This window comes from Peromyscus californicus, unplaced genomic scaffold (assembly GCF_007827085.1).
Source record: "Peromyscus californicus insignis strain IS unplaced genomic scaffold, ASM782708v3 Scaffold_7__1_contigs__length_154581171, whole genome shotgun sequence".
Lineage (NCBI taxonomy): Eukaryota > Metazoa > Chordata > Mammalia > Rodentia > Cricetidae > Peromyscus > Peromyscus californicus.
This window is the reverse complement of record NW_026294595.1, coordinates 141854968-141868519: the sequence shown is the minus strand read 5'-3', so window position 1 is coordinate 141868519 and position 13552 is coordinate 141854968. Positions and strand designations below refer to the sequence as shown.

Here is a 13552-nt window from a genome sequence, read left to right as displayed (position 1 = left end):
CAGGGTTGTCCAGGTGTGACCCAGTTATTGCCCAGGTGTGACCCAGTTACTCTGCCTGCTGGTACTAGAAACAGTTTTGTTTCTGTGTTCAGCCTGGGCAACAGTCTCAAAACAACAAAACAAAAAACCTAAACAAACAACCACAACAAAGTAAAGAAACAGCATTTTACAGCATGTCATCGCCATCATCAACAACAACAACCGAAAACATATTTACAGATTACGTGTTTTTAATCTTTTTTTAGTTTGCCTATTTTGTTCTAGTATTTCATAGCAGGACTTTTGACAAACATATTGGGCAACTAAGTGTAGCCAATTTGATAAACAGATGGGCCCCATGAGCTATGGGCGGAAGAGTTTATTTATTTATTTATTTTGGTTTTTCGAGACAGGGTTTCTCTGTGTTGTTTTGGTGTCTGTCCTGGATCTCGTCCTGTGGACCAGGCTGGCCTCGAACTCACAGAGATCCGCCTGGCTCTGCCTCCCAAGTACTGGGATTAAAGGTGTGCTCCACTACTGCTTGGCAGTAGACTCTTTTTGAGAGTAGTTCAGTATGTACCATAGGCTGGCCTTGAACTGTTAGCAATTCTGCCTCAGCCTCCCAAGTGCTGGAATTTGAGGTGTGAGCCTCGATGTCCAGCTTTTTCCATCACTTTTTAGAAAGCCTTTATTTTTATCTTTTTTTTTTTTTTTCCAGAGCTGAGGACCAAACCCAGGGCCTAGCGCTTGCCACTGAGCTAAATCCCCAACCCCAAGCCTTTCTTTTTAGAGGCCTTTCTTCCATTATATCTTCTTGCTAATGACCCTCTAACATTAAGAAATAGTCCAGTGTAACAGTTTTCCAGCAAATTTGGGAATGGTTTATATGGATTTATGGACTTGGAAGTGCTTTTCTTTTTTTTCTTTTCTTTTTTTTTTTTTTTGGTTTTTCGAGACAGGGTTTCTCTGTGTATCTTTATGGCTTTCCTGGATCTCACTTTGTAGACCAGGCTGACCTCGAACTCACAGAGATCCGCCTGCCTCTGCCTCCCGAGTGCTGGAAGGCGTGCGCCACCACCGCCTGGCTTAGAAGTGCTTTTCAATCTTGCTTCTCTCATATCACACATGCTTTAAGTGAGCTAAACACACACTCACATACACACTTTAAAAAAAATTAAAACAACAAAACCCAGGAGGTCAAATAAAAAAACAAAAACAAAAAAAACTACATGATGAGTGGGAGATGGAGCTCAGTGGTAGAAGTTTGGTTCAGTCCCCAGGACCACATCAAACAAAGCCACACCAACCTCTTAAAAGTCCCGTGAAGTAACCAGAAAGCACTTGTGCACGTTTGTTTTAGGCTCAGACTTCCGCACTAGAGTGTAAACTTCATGAGGGCAAGGACTTCTGCATCTCGCCTTTTTCTCAGCTTCTGACCTTTGCACACAGCAGCAGGTTAACAAATGTTGACACAGAGGAGTGACTGCGCAGAAGCGAACATAAAGCCGAGAAAGAAAGGAAGATAGGCCTGCTTTCCCAGCCCAGCTTGAGCTCCCGGGAAACTACAACTCCCAGCATGCCTGGACACAACAGAACCAGGCTCGGCCCCTGACGCCCTAGCGTGTCTAGAGGGCTCAGGCCGGCTGCGGCGCCCGCCGGGACTTGTGGTCCCAGCCGCGGTGGGGGTGGGGCCGGCATGGAGTCGGGCGGGGGCGGGGGGCGGGCGCGGCCCCTCCCCCGTCACTTCCTGCCGGGCTGCGGGCGCCGGAGCCGCTCTTCAGCGTTTGCGCTGGCGGTCGTCGCGTCTGTGTCGTCTCCCCCCCCCCTTCTTCTGATCCCCAGCCCGGCGGCGCCCGCCTCCTCCGCGGCCACACCGCCTCTTCCCTCCCCTGGTCCCTTCTTCCTTGCCCTCTTCCCTTGCTCCTTCCCCTCCTCGCCGCCGCTCAGGACCGCCGGCCCGGGGACGAGCTCCGTGGAAGCAGCCAGGTGAGGCGGCGGGGCCGGGCCTCGGTACGGCCCTCGGAGGCACGGAGGCAGCGGGAGGTGGGCGGCGGGTGGGCTAGGCCTCGCGGGCGCGCGTGCTGCGGCCCAGGCCCGTCTCCGCCCGCGGGGCCTTCCCGGAGGAGGCGGGCCCTCTGCGCCGCTCGTGGGCCGGGTGCCCGAGTTAGGCGGGGGCGCGGGCAGGGTCTGGGCCGGTCGGGAGCCCCCCGGGCCTCGGCGCTGTGCAAAGTGCTGCGTGCGGCCACTGCCGAGCAGTGGGACGTGGTGCCAGTTCTCGGTTCTGCCCCCTTCGCAAGTCACTTCATACTCTTTGTGTCTCTGTTGCGAGGGGAAAGGCGGGGGTAGAGAACTAATCCTGTCCCGATCCTGTCCCTGCCTCTTTAGACGGCAAAGGTGCATTGAAATGGGGCGTGTAAAGCGCTTATCAGCGTGCCAGACCCACATCGTGTCCCAATAAACGGTTTGCATAATTTATTAGCGTGATATGAAGGTATAATTTAGGGTGCAGACTGGACAGAAGTTGACCTACCTTCCCATTTGGGTTTTCTCCGAGGCAGAAGAACCCGCGTGCCCACTGCCAGCGCCTGGGCATTGTGCTTGCTTAGCATCAGAAAGGGGCGCGCGCTTAATGGGGACACTGTAGCGGGCCAAATAGGGATGTAAAGACATAGCCATCCTTTCTGTAGAACCAGCTGCGGGGATTTCACCGGCTCCCCAAGCTCAACAATCTGTCCCATGTCTCCCTGCCACCATCCACAAGCTCCCCTTGGGTTCAGCAGACCTTTCTGGAGCCCTCCTGTGTGTCAGGCTCTGGAGGTGGAGTGTGCGAAGCTGTGAAAACGCTGCTTTTCTTGCTCCACATCTGCAGCTCTTCACTTTGTTTGGTTGAACTTCTCTTTCACTCCGGGGTCCCAGTTAGCAGTTTCCCGTAAACCCTGGCTGCACCTCCCTCCCTGTGGCAATATTGCTAGTGTGGAAGCTTTATTTTGTTCCGTGTTGCCCGTCGTGGTGTGGGGTCCTTTGTAAAGGTCACTCTTTTCATCTGCTTGTAGCTGTAATTCTTGAGAAGGTGTTAGAAGAGATTTTGGTTTTTCAGGCATCTGTGCTTACCAAATGAACTTACATCACTACTTGTTGAAGTAAAAACTAAAAATACAGTTGGTGAGTGTGGAAGAACGGTCTTGGCCATTCTGGTGAACTTTTAGAAGAGCATCTTTTCTGTTCTGACTCAGCCTTTCTCTCTTTCTTTAGGAAGATTAAGTTATTTTGTTTTTATTTCTGAGTATTGTACCGGCAGCAGCTGTTGAAATCAGAAGACTACTTTTGGATTCTGTACGTTGCCAGGCTCCTTGGTGCATGCTGAGCCGTCTCAAAGTGTCTGGTTGGTTGTTTGGTTGTTTGAAATCTGTGCTTAGTGACATAGGCATCCCCTCCCTTAAAGACGTGTAAGTCCAGATTTTCGAGTAGTATAGTGTGTTTGTGCTCAGTGACTCTTCTGTGCCTTAGCATGTTTGTTTGTGTTTTCCGAGACAGGGTTTCTCTGTGTAGCTTTGGAGTCTATCCTGGAACTTGCTCTGTAGACCAGGGTATCATCAAACTTAGAGATCCTCCTGCCTCTGCCTCCTTTAGTGCTGGGACTAAAGGCATGCCACCACTGCCCAGCTGCTTGAGGATTATTTTATGTGTGTGTGTGTATTTTGCCTTTGTGTTTATGTGGGCGTGTACACATGTGCATGTCCCTGTGTGCCTGTGGAGGCCAGAGGTCAACCTCTGGTGTCTTGCTCTTCCTTATTTTCTGAGACAGTCTCTAAGCATGATGCTTCCCCTGACCTACTCATTTCTTCAGCCCCTCTGTCACCAGATTGCTTTGGGCAGTGAATTTCCTTAGTACGTGGAAAATGTTTATATCACACCCACCTCAATAATGCAAGGCAGCCTCTGTGTTTTTGACATCTTTCTAAAATTTGTAACAGTCAGGAAATAGTTTCTAGTGTCAGTTGTTGAGTGTAATGGCTTTTTAACAGCCCCTCAACAAACGATTCTGCAACAGTGCCAAGCATAGCCTTTGCCACATCGAAAATATGGTAGTTCCAGGGAATTGATATTTAAATGCTGTGGTGGAGAGCCTGAAGTTATTTTTTTAGCCTTTTTTTTTTTTTTTTTTTTTTGTACAGTATCTTTAGCTTAGGCTGACCTTGAATGCCTATCAGTCCTCCTGTCTCACCCATGAAGGTGCACAGATTACAGGTGTGAGCCGTCACGCCTGGCTTCTGAAGTTATTTTTAAGTATGAAAGTTGAACACTCTAGAGGGCACTGTGAATTGGTTGCCCAGCTTTGGCAATTATTAACTCCTCGATAAGGTCAGTCCATTTCTTTTTGACCTCCATCCTGTGAGCTAGCTTGTTTGAAACAGACCCTAAACCTGTCATAATCTAAGTCATTTTGACTTTACCATATCACCTCAGATTGCCTATTAAACTGTTAATAAAACAACATTTCTCAGTGTACTGGAACTGACAGGTTTTTTTTTTGTTTTTGTTTTTGGTCTGGTTTCTTTGTTGACATATGATTAATACACAGCAGAAAAAGAGCTGCAGAGTTAGCGGATTCCCCTCCTCAAGGTAGAGCCCAGATTTCAGTCTTTCTCCTTATGGACTGAATCAACTGTTCCTGAACTATTAATGACTAATTGAAAACTGGAGCAGTGGTGAATGTCTTTGATCCCAGCACTTGAGAGACTGAGGCAGGCAGAGAGAACCTGTCTGGAAAGGAAAAAGAAAAGGGCCGTGGGACTGCAGCTCAGTGGTGGGACACTTGCCTGGCATGCACGAGGCTCTGGGTTTAACCTCTAGCCTGCAAAGCTCCCAAACGTGTGCATTGCTGTCTGAAGGGCCCTGAGGTGTTCACAAACAACTGAGTGTTGAAATCATCCTTAGCTCTCTGAACGGTATGGAACCCTAGGTGAGGGATTGGTATTCAGAGATGAGGAGGACCAGAATGGTGTCAGTGTTTGCTGCTCTTACTCAGTTTTCGCTGTAACTTTGTTATTTCTGTGCTGCAGGTGTATATCAGAGCTCCCTCAGTACAGTGCTCTGCTGTTTCAGTTGTTGCAGCCTGGGGGGTAAGGAGGGGCGGGCCTCTAAACATTAGTTTAGGAGCCTGTTTTTGTTTTTTCTCTGATTTTTTTTTTTTAAAGGGAAGGACAGGGGATGGAGGTTTTTTTTAAAATTTTATTTATTTATGTATTTTTTAGGTATGTGTGTTCTGTCTACATGCATGTCAGAGAGAGCTTCAGATCCCATTATAGATAGATGATTGTAATCCACCATGTGGTTGCTGGGAATTGAACTCAGGACCTTTGAAAGAGCAGCCAGTGCTCTTAACCTCTGAGCCATCTCTCCAGCCCTCCCCCCTCTTTTTTTGATTTTTTTTTTTTTTTAAATTTTTTTTGAGACAGGGTTTCTCTGCGTACCCTTAGCTGTCCTGGATCTCACTCTGTAGACCAGGCTGGCCTTGAACTCACAGAGATCCGCCTGGCTCTGTCTTCCAAGTGCTGGGATTAAAGGTATGAGCCACCACTGCCCTGCTTAGAGCCTGTTCTTAATCCCATAATTCCATATATAAGAAGGAATAAAAAAAAATTAAAAACACTTGATCTGCCAAGCGGTGGTGGTGGCAGCGCACGTTTTTAATCCCAGCACTTTTGAGGCAGAGGCAGGTGGATCTCTGGGTTCAAGGCCAGCCTGGTCTACAGAGCGAGTTCCAGGACAGCGAAGACTACAAAGAGAAAACCTGTCTCAAAAAACCAACCAACCAACCAACCAACCAACCAAACAAACAAAAACAAACCCATTTGGTCTTTCCCATTAGGCTTAAAGTAAAACTTTGGGGTACTTAGAATTTTTTTTCTTTTCTTTTTTTGTTTTTTTTCAGACAGGGTTTCTCTGTGTAGTTTTTGGTGCCCGTCCTGGAACTCACTCTGTAGACCAGGCTGGCCATGAACTCACAGAAATCCGCCTGGCTCTGCCTCCTGAATGCTGGGATTAAAGGCGTGCGCCACTGCTGCCCGGCTGTAAAGTGAATTTTTTGCTGTACTTAAAAATAGGTGTTCTCTTAAGTTTCAGTCATAACGCTCATTTATATGCACATTACTTTAAGTTTAGACATGAACTTGACTCATGGATCCCCCTTAGTCTTTAGACTCCTAAGTCTACACGGGAGCATCATTCCTGCTGTAATCATGGCAGGTCAGACAGCAGGAACCCAGGGTGGACACCTTTCCTGTGTAGGTCCTGTACCTAGACTTGGGGCAAACAAGGTGTCTTCAGAGTTGATCTGCTCGGTTTTCCAGGCTGCAGGTTTTTGAAAAACATAGAACTTTTATTAGTTTTCTTCTTTGACAATTTGCGTACACTGCAGTCTGACTGCGCTCCTCACTGGCCCCTCTCATACGGGGTGTTATGACCTCTATACTATGCTGGGCCATCTTAAGTGACACTGTTGCACCCCTCAGTTGACAGGTTTGGGAGTTGCTTGAAAAGCATTCTAGCCTGGAGGTTTGTTTTTTTGTTTTTTTGTTTTGTTTTTTTTTTTTAGGTTTTTCGAGACAGGGTTTCTCTGTGTAGCTTTGCGCCTTTCCTGGAACTCACTTGGGTAGCCCAGGCTGGCCTCGAACTCACAGAGATCCGCCTGCCTCTCCCTCCCGAGTGCTGGGATTAAAGGCGTGCGTCACCACTGCCCGTTAGCGTGGAGTTTTAAAAACTTCAAAACTATTGACAGGGTTTTCATGACTTGTTTCACAGCAGACCTGTTAAAGGATGACGTGTGTGGAATTTTCTGTTTTTTTTTTTTTTTTTTTTAAACACAAAAGCCAAAACTCCTTACTAGAATCAAAGCTGTAGTGTTTATGCTGCTCCAAAATATAGAAATTACAGGCTAAAGGGTTGAACATGAGAAGACCTGTGAGCTGTTACGGTTTACTTTCTCCCAACATTTTATTACAAAGTTTCTGAAACTTGAGTCCTGGCCCTTGAGGTCCCACCTACTCTACCATTACCACTGACCCCACTTGTACTAACATGCTTGTCTGTCTCCTGTTGTTAATCTAGATTCTGATGCACTTCACAGTTGCCACAGCGCCACAGTTCACATGATGTTCACTAGTTTGTTACTTGTTTTGCTGTGCTGAGAGTGGGCCTAGGACCTGGCTTAAAATAGCCAAATACACCACTGCTAAGCTCCATCTCCAGCTGTTAAGGTTGATTTTAGTTTATTTATTTTTTAGTTTTTTTTCTTTGTGAGTTGGGTCTTGCTTTGTAGCCCTGGCTGTTCTGGAACTTGTTCTGTAGACCAGGCTGGCCTCAAACTCACAGAGATCCGCTTGCCTCTGCCTCCTGAGTGCTGGGATCAAAGGCGTGTACAACCATGCCCACCCCAGATCTTTTGTAAAAGTCAAGAGCTTTGTTGATTTTTACTTCCAATTAGGCTTTGACTGAAAAAATCTATGCTTTTATTTATTTATTTATTTTTTTTTGGTTTTTCGAGACAGGGTTTCTCTGTGTAGCTTTGCGCCTTTCCTGGGACTCACTTGGTAGCCCAGGCTGGCCTCGAACTCACAGAGATCCGCCTGGCTCTGCCTCCCGAGTGCTGGGATTAAAGGCGTGCGCCACCACCGCCCGGCCAAATCTATGCTTTTAAAGCTAATTGTTTATTGAACGTTTACACCAGGATAATGTTGACCAAATCTTTTGTTCTCACCTACAGAGGAAATGGTAGGGTTAGAAGTAGCTGCATGGGGATCTGTCAAAGGGTCCAGATGACAGTTTGGCTGTCTGCTTTGCTGGCAGCTCAGTGCTCTGAACTAAAAACCACACTGTGAACTGTTTTCAAGGAAGTTAAAGGAAATTACTGCCAGTGCCTTGAGTTATTTTTTAATATTTTCATTCTCACAGTAGTGACAGGTAGATTTATTTATTTTTGACAGGTTGATTTAAAGCTGATGTCACCTTGTAAGTGGAGGAGACAAACCCTCCAGTGTCACATGTTCCTTTGCTTGATAAGGTGCACTCTGGAAGCAGAGATGGGAGGATTTGCCTCTCACTCAGTCAGTCTTCTGCCAGGCGTGGTGGTACACACTTTTCTCTCAGCACTTGGGAGACAGAGGCAGGCAGATCTCTCAGCATTCCAGGCAGGCCTGGTCTACAGCCAGAGCTACAGGGACAGACTCTGTCCCAACCCCTCTGCCCCCAAACAAATAAAAAAGAATGACAAGGTAGAGTTATTTGATGGAGAAAAGAATCCAAGAGGTGGAATTTATCCAAGAAATGGAAGCTGCCTGTTACTGAACTCTTGTAGACCAAGGTTGAAGTAGACCTTTCTTTACGTGGATTCCTCCCTTCTAGGACTAACCAGGCTGACCCCACTTTGGAGAGCAGATGAGATCTGGTCTGACTGTAGACTTGATGTTAGATTTCTGTCCCCTTATCCGCTCCAGAGTAAGGGTCAGAGCTGAGGGTGGGCAAGCCCTTGGGACTCAAGTCCCTGGCAAGGTCCTCCACCACCGGAGCACTGATGGGCCTGCTTCTAAAGTAAGGTTCTTGTTTTAGCCCTAATGGCATGCCATCTCTTCAGCCCGGACACTCTTTCCACAGAGTCGTGTGCGTCTCTGCACTTAGGGCACATTGCTTTTCTCTCTGGCATGGCTTTTGTTCATTAGAATTTCAGGCCAGTTTGAAAGAAAATGTGTTTAAGTAATACATGGTCTTGTTTATGGGCCCTTTGGGTCAGTGAGTGCAGGACTCAGTAGTCCTACACTGCTGCTTCCCTGAGTACACAGAGCACGTCACATGCGTAGGAGTCAGTCTTGTCACATATAAAATTGGGTTCCCACTGCCATTTTCATATGATTAGCTACTCAGTTGTCAAGTGATTCCTGGGTGGATTAGCTGTTAATGTGGGTGACATGGTTGTAAACAAACATGCCTCACTAGTGTTGACTATTAAACTGTTAACCTGCCCACACCTTGCATTCATAAAACATTCCTAATAAGTCATATAAGTACATTAAGAAAAAGCCACCTTAGAAAGACTGTGTACAGAGGCAGTCAGATCTCTGAGTTCGAGGCCAGCATGATCTACAGAGTGAGTTCCAGGACAGCCAGGGCTACACAGAGAGACCCTGTCTCAAAAACAAAACAAAACAAAAAAGGTTTATGTGCATGCCAGGTGGTGGCGCACACCTTTAACCCCAGCCCTCAGGAGACAGAGGCAGGTGGATCTCTGTGAGTTCCAAGATCAGCCTGGTCTATAGATGGAGTTCCAGGACAGCCAGGACTACAGAGAAAAACCCTGTCTAAAAAGAAAAAAAAGACTGTGTGCACTTAGAAACAACATTCTCTTGTTCTTTTGGTGTTTAATGCTTCACTCTCAGCAGACAAGCAGCTGTCTAGAGGTAAGTAGTGGTGAGCTAAGTATTGCAAACAGTGGAGGTTCACTCTGCAGCAGACTGAAAGAATTTTTACCTCCCTCCCTGCCTGCCTGCCTGCCTGTCATCCAGGTAAAGGGTCATGGCACCTCACTGGGTAGACTTGGTAAATTGGGCAACAGAGAACTGTAAAAAAACCTAATCTGCCTTTGCTGGGTGTGTTAGCCTCTGACAGGGAGGGCTGCCAGCATTCTGTACATTACAGCATCGGCAAGCAGCACTCCCATTTCTATCAGGGTGAATTCTGCAAAAGCAGGAAATTTGTATTTCAGTTAATTTTAGTTATGGAAAGCATGGATTTCAGGCCAAGTGTAGTATCCTAAGCCTGTAATCCCAACACCTGTAAGGTGGGGACAGGAAGGAACATCAGGAGTTTAAGGCCAGCTTTGGCTACATACCAAGTGTGAGATTGTTCCAGGCTCCATGAGACCTGTCTCACCCACACACACCCCTCCAAAAAAAAGGTGGGGGGACATGGAAAAATTAGGCAAGATCTGAGGCAATCACAAGGCCTGTTCCTGAGGGAAGTAATTAGTAACCTGAGCAGTATTATCCATTCACTTCATCCCAGAACAGACCCTTCTGTTGGATGAGACGTACTCATTCCATCTGATTTCACAGTAACCTCCCACCCACCACACACCACCAAGGCAGTGGGTGTCACTGACCAGCCTCTTAGGAGCAGCCATAGGAGGACTGACTGACGAGAAGGGGGCCCGAGAGGCTTGTAGTTCAGGAGATGGACAACTCAAAGGCAGTGAGAGAGAAGTGGTTCAGCAAACAGCTTACCGCTGAACACTAAACTACTCAGTTAGCCCGCCCCTTAGAACAGGTGGGAAAGGCAGTGGCCGACACACTGACCCTGGACAAGTCACTGGGATTGGAGAGCTGAGCCCCTCCCTCCCAGATAAAGTTGAATTGAAATTCATTCCTCACTACCACTGCCACAAAAAAAAAAAAAAAAAAAAACTTCAGAAGTTAATTGGAATCTTAATTTTTTTACAATAAAGCAGATGATTATAATTCAAAAGAAAATATTTTTCATTTTTTTGTTTGTTTTGTTTTTGCTTTTTTTTGTTTGTTTTCTTGAGACAGGGTCTCACTGTATAGCCCTGGTTGGCTGTCTTAGAACTTACTATGTAAACCAGGTTGGCCTTGAACTCACAGATTTTCTACCTCTGCCTCCCAAAAATTAAAGGTGTATGCCACCATGCCCAGCTGAAAGTAAGTTTTTTAGCAAGAATTTAGTCTATAGTCAAGGTATCACTTTTTTTGTTTTTTCGAGACAGGGTTTCTCTGTGTAGCTTTGCGCCTTTCCTGGATCTCACTTGGTAGCCCAGGCTGGCCTCGAACTCACAGAGATCCACCTGGCTCTGCCTCCCGAGTGTTGGGATTAAAGGCGTGCGCCACCACCGCACTGGCTTTTAATAAAGCCCATTGACATTACAGTTGAGGAGATAGCTGGTGTTCCTCCAGAAAGGTTATAACATGGACCTCTCTCTGTTTAATGTTGTTGCCTGTCCTTAGCCCTCACCCAGATCAGCAGTTCACAGCCAAGGGAGCTTTGCTGTTGCCATGTGTCTCTTTCAGTAACCAGGTAATGTTTATTATAAGTGATCTATTACTAAGTGAGGACTGCTCTGGCCGGATGTGGTGGGATGTGCTTCTAACCTCAGTGCTAAGGTATGAGTTTGAAGCCGGCTTGGGATGCATAGGAAGATTCCATCTCTCCACAGAGGTGAGCTTGGTGGTGCATGCCTTGAATCTCAGTCTTGGGAAGTCTCTGAGTTCATGGCCAGCCTGGTCTACCTAGTGGGACTTAGACTTCAAAAGAAGTGACTAAATAAGCAAATATTGCAGATACTGCACTTGCTGTGCTCAGGGTGGCCGTTAATCAGTGATCCTCTTCTTTACTCTCCTGAATGTTGGAATTACAGTATTCACCACTTGTGGCTGAAGTGTGTGTGTGTGTGTGTGTGTGTGTGTGTGTGTGTGTGTGTGCGCGTGCCTGTGGACACCAGAGGTCAGCCTTTGGTTAGTTTAGGCTTCATCCACCTTTTTTTTTTTTTTTTTTTTTTTTTGGTTTTTCGAGACAGGGTTTCTCTGTGTAGCTTTGCTCCTTTCCTGGATCTCGCTCTGTAGACCAGGCTGGCCTCGAACTCACAAAGATCCACCTGGCTCTGCCTCCCGAGTGCTGGGATTAAAGGCGTGTGCCACCACCGCCCGGCCTCATCCACCTTTTTTAAAACACATATGTATTTGCCTTAAAATATTTGATTGAATTTATCTTTTGGGTAAAACTAAATACTTTTAAAACAAAGTAAGTGTAAATCAGTACTGTCTATTGTGAAGAAGAGGACAATGAAGTCGTAGTATTTGGTCCTGAATTCATAGTCCAGTGATCTCTGGCTTAGTGTCTAGGAGTGGCTGAGCGCAGTGCAAGGATTTGCCACTACACTCAGATAGTGCTGCTCTGCCTGGGACATAGGTGTGCTGTTTCCAGGCCGTTTCTGCTTAGTAAATTAATAGCTTCTCACACAGAATCCAGGAAAGATCTAAGTTCTTAGACTCTGCCAGCTTCAGACAGAGCTTATGCTTCATGGCAGCAAGACACAGCACAGTGGAGAGAAGGGCGCCATTTGTTATGACTACTCTAGTCTTCTTAGAGTTCCTTACTTTGTGCATATGAGTGTTGTGCCTGCATGTATGTCTGTGCACCATGAGCATGCCTAGTGCCTGTGGAGGCCAAAAGAGGGCGTTGGATCCCTCAACCAGAGTTAGAGATGGCTGTGAGTCTCCATGTGGGTTCTAGGACCTCATCCAGCTCCTCTGGAAAAGCAGCCCTGAGCTATCTCTCCAGCCTCATCCTTTATCATTGCAACAGTTGTTTTTGTGTGTTTGTGTGTCTGAATGCACATGTACTATGTGCATGTAGAGGCCAAAGGACAACTTATAGGAGTCAACTCTACTCCACCATGTAGGTCCCAAGGCTTGAACTCAGATCCTCAGGCTTGGAGGTTAGTGCCCCTATGAGCTGAGCCATTTCTCTGGCCCCATGCCCCACCCTATGTATTTATTTATTGTTTATTTATTTTGGAACAGGTCTCTATGTAGACTAGGCTGGCCTCAAACTCACAGAGATCTGCCTGTCCCTACTGTATTTTTTGTGACAGAGTTACTGTCCTGGAGCTCACTGATTAGGCTGGTGGGCCAGCAAGCCCCAGGCACCTGCTTGTCTCTGTCTCCCTACTGTGCTGAACTTTTTAAAAAATGTGTGTGGCCAGGTGGTGGTGGTACACGCCTTTAATCCCAGCACTGGGAGGCAGTGTACCCAGATCACAGGCAGATCTCGGTGAGTTTGAGGCCAGCCTGGTCTATAGAGAGTTCCAGGACAGCCAGGGCTACACAGAGAAACCCTGTCTCTAACAACAACAAACTGTGTGTGCATATACAAGCGCACACTCGTGTGCAGGCCTGGTGTGTGTGCGTGCCCCTGTATGTGCATACCTGCCATAGCAGACGTTCGAAAACCAAAATACAACTTGTGGTAGTTATTTTTCTCCTACTGTGTGAGTCCTGGGGATTGAACTCAGGTTGTCAGGTGGTGGTAAGTGCTGTCCTTCTAAGACATTTCCCTTCCCAGCTTTCCCACATGGGTCCTTGTGTGCACGACGAGCACTTCACTGAGTGAGCCGTCTAACTCTGTAGTCCCCAGACTGAAACCTCTCGAACATTTTAGATTTCCAGATTAGAATTGTTCATATTTTACTATTTAGAGATAGAACTTAAGCTGTAAAGATAGAAAGAAGCAGCAGCAGCAGCACGCTTGTAATTTGGCTTGTGGAATTTAGGCAGTAAACAGCAATTTTCTGTTGTCTGTGAAGCTGTCGTAAAGACAGACTGAAATGAGCCCAAACTGTAGAAAGCACCGAATTGCAGGCAAGGAATTCTAGCTGTTGCTCATTGCTACTTTTTTCTTCCTTTCTAATTTTTCAGTGTACAAAACACTGAGTTTGGCTGTGCCATTTTTCGTATGTATGTATCCTATCGTGCCTTGTGTGCGTGTGCCTTGTGTGCGTGTGCCGTGC

At 46.7% G+C, this 13552-nt stretch overlaps 1 protein-coding gene across 2 annotated transcripts in view; it reads left to right on the top strand.

Annotated features, from left to right (window-relative positions):
* Positions 1-1694: 1694 nt before the first annotated feature.
* The window catches only part of Stau1 (staufen double-stranded RNA binding protein 1), a 44053-nt gene continuing 32195 nt past the window's right edge, over positions 1695-13552 (top strand). The window contains exon 1 of one of the 2 annotated variants that reach the window (XM_052726534.1): positions 1695-1965. The gene's annotated coding sequence lies outside the window, so the exon portion shown is untranslated. The remainder of the gene's footprint in view (positions 1966-13552) is intronic. The other variant, XM_052726535.1, reaches the window with a different exon arrangement.